The following is a 3,430-nucleotide window of genomic DNA, read 5'->3' as shown; positions in this document are numbered from 1 at the left end:
GTTTGCATGGGAATCGAACCCACACCTTATATTCGTGATAAGTGTGCTAACTAATTACATATATATATATATACATATATATATACATATATATGTGTGTGCGTTTGTGTGTGTGTGTGTGTGTGTGTGTGTGTGCGTGTGTAAGTACGTGTTTAAGCATGTAATTTGTGTGTTTCTGTGCGTGTGCATGTTTGTATAAATGCATACATATTTACACAGACATACACGCCTACCTACTGGTACTCCGTCGGTTACGACAATGAGTGTTCCAGTTGATCCGATCAACAGAACGTCCTGTTCATGAAAGTAACGTGCAAGTGGCTGAGCACTCCACAGACACCCGTAACCTTAACACAGCGTGACACAGAATGTGACCAGGCTGCTCCTTTGAATTACAGGTACTGCTCATTTTTTCCCCCAGGTGATTTACTGAAGAAATGTCAAATAAAGTGTATTGCTCAATAACACAACGCGCCGCCGAGAATCGAACCCATGATCTTACGATCGTGAGCCGAGCACCACGAACCACTAAGCCATGCGCATTCACAAACACATACAAACGTACCAATGATACACAAAGACGCAGAAATCCGAAGTTAGCAATTCCACGGCCGCTGCTGGCTGTTTTTCGTCTGTAGCTTATGTGCTTCTGTGATTTTTAGCGCTATGCATCTATACGAAATGCTTTCTCAAGACTAACACCACAGTGTTTGGCATTCTACAGTATATCCACGTAAAGCAAGATATACAAAATGCCCTCTGTTTATGTGTGTGTGTGTGTGTACATGTATATATATGCTAAGCAAATGAGCAAACGATTGAGCGATTGACCAGCGTCAGCATCCCACCCTACCATGTGCGGTACTCAATACAATGGGTCGCTGAATACTTTATACCGCAGTCCACAGCCAGAGTGACAACATCATCCTGCCAACGCCCTATCCTATAGGAGTATGTGGGCGTTAGAATAAAGAAAATAGCAGGTGTCGCTTCCACAGCATTAACATCACGTAACTTGAGCTGACCAATAGAAGCCTGACAAACAAGCCAACTTGAATTTGTCTCAGATCTCTTACTCTTCTCGTGGTATCTGATGAGATGAGCCCATCTTACTCACCGACGAAACTTTAAGTCATATGGAGCGGAGCCAAACTTACTAATCACACACAAACGTATATAATATATGTGGACTCTCACCTTTTATCTCTCATGTTTCTCCCTCCTTTACTTTGTTCTTGGTGACTTCTTCTTTGTGATATAATACTTGGGAAAGAATATATTTGCGGCTGAAGATAGCTTTATAGTATCCTGTCTATCAATTATATACCAATATAATGATGCAACGACTATAAAGCTTGAAACACGTGTACCGCGGAATCCTTTGTGTTCTGTTTTTATTTGTACGTTTTTTACGTTTTTAATATATATATATATATATATATATATATATATATATATATATGTATGTATGTATTTATGTATGTATGTATGTATGTATGATTCATACAGAACATAAAAGACAGAGACAAGTGAAGGAACAACAAGCAAGTGTATTAGTTTGACGCTCGGGAAAATGGAAAAGTCTTTGACGTTTCGAGTCCACGCTCTTGGACAGAAAGGGATGAGAGACAAAAAAATGAAGAGAAAAGAAAAAACGGAGAGAGAAAAAGATGTGTCGGCATTATATATATTTCCACATTATGTAGGTATATGCGTGCTTATGTATATGTATCTACATGTTTATATTTGTATATTGTTTACATTATTCTAGCCAAAAGAGGCAAGTTCAATACCAGAGAGAGCGTCTTCTATACGGCCATTGTCTTTTTGCACCTTGAGAATTTCAAATCAACTTTCATGGTAGACAATCCAGGAATTATCTACGCCCAGATACCACGTGTCGTGAAAAAGATTCTTTCGAAAACCTGTGACTCACCTGAAACTATTGTAGAAAACTACATATTGCTCCTCAAAGCCTCTTGTTCACCATATATATGGCCAGTTCCAAAATGGAACAACGATTTTTCTGTAGTTGAAGAAAAGCTCAGAATAAAACTCGGTTTCGACCCGCCATTGATGTTGCCCCCTTCTTTTAAGAAAGGCGAAAGACCGGTGAGTAATTTTTTTTTTAAACTTGTTTCAGTCACTGTTCTACAAGCATGCTTGGGCACCGCCTTGAAATGGTTTAGTCAAGCACACCACCCCAGTGCTTGCTTCCTAACCGCATGGTTCTGGATTCAATCGTACTGCACGGCACACCTTGGGCAAGTGTCTTCTCCTATAGCCTCGAACCAACCAAAACCTTAACTCTTAACCCTAACTTAACCCTAACTTTAAATCCTTGTCCTAACACTAAACCCTAACTCTAACTCTAACCCTAAACTGTAACCCTAACACTTAGCCCTAACCCTAAACCTAATCCTAATCTAGATCATGTCATTTCACGGTGTAAACTACTGATACTACAGTAGACCGCGCGCTTAAATAGTACCAAAGTTATTCCCTATTAAAAACCGTCAAAGATTTTTGAAGAGGTTTCTTTTTTTCTTTCTTCTTTTTTGTTTGATGCAAGACTGACAAAGGAAGTGGAGTGATTTCACGAGTAAACATACGAAACAAAGTAGCATTCAACACGTTTAGTTGGAGTTATATGCATTTCAAAACCGTTTGACTCTGCCCCTCGTTACTTAAAGATTTGGTAGGCGTAAACAAGTCCACATCTAATGATGTCGACTTTGAACGTCTAATATGAAGGACGTATTCTACAAAATAAAACTTTAGGTAATACAAACGTGAGTAAAAGTGTTATTTACGCATGATATCAACTAAATGCGTTAAGTGCTACTTTCTACATTTTGCTCACTCACCCGTGTACTACGCATGTGTTTGAACGTGTGTAAGTACATGCTTGTATATGCGTGTGTGTGTGTGTGTGTGTGTGTGTGTCTGTCTGTGTGTGTATGTGTGTGCGTGCGTGTGCGCGAGCGTGCTGAAACATCATTGTATCTTGATACAACAGTGAGTGAAGACAACTTGTGTCTTTAGCATTGGCCGATACAAGGTTTCTATCAAACTACTAAATGACTTTAATGTATGTATATTGTACATACATACATACATACATACATTAATGTACGTACATGTACATAAGTACATATGTGTGTTATTTCTTTACTACCCACAAGGGGCTACACACAGAGGGGACAAACAAGGACAGACAAACACGGATTAAGTCGATTATATCGACCCCAGTGCGTAACTGGTACTTATTTAATCGACCCCGAAAGGATGAAAGGCAAAGTCGACCTCGGCGGAATTTGAACTCAGAACGTAGCGGCAGACGAAATACCGCTAAGCATTTCGCCCGGCGTGCTAACGTTTCTGCCAGCTCGCCGCCGTAAAGTACATATGTGTGTGTGTGTGTGTGTGT

General features: G+C 39.8%; 1 protein-coding gene across 1 annotated transcript in view; it reads left to right on the top strand.

The window, feature by feature from the left end:
* The window catches only part of LOC106874626 (uncharacterized), a 13,763-nt gene extending 11,656 nt beyond the window's left edge, over positions 1–2,107 (top strand). Inside the window, exon 4 of the mRNA XM_014922421.2 lies at positions 1,772–2,107. The gene's annotated coding sequence lies outside the window, so the exon portion shown is untranslated. The remainder of the gene's footprint in view (positions 1–1,771) is intronic.
* Positions 2,108–3,430: the final 1,323 nt, after the last annotated feature.

The sequence above is a fragment of the Octopus bimaculoides genome, chromosome 23, assembly GCF_001194135.2.
Source record: "Octopus bimaculoides isolate UCB-OBI-ISO-001 chromosome 23, ASM119413v2, whole genome shotgun sequence".
Lineage (NCBI taxonomy): Eukaryota > Metazoa > Mollusca > Cephalopoda > Octopoda > Octopodidae > Octopus > Octopus bimaculoides.
This window is presented reverse-complemented; position numbering and strand designations above follow the sequence as displayed.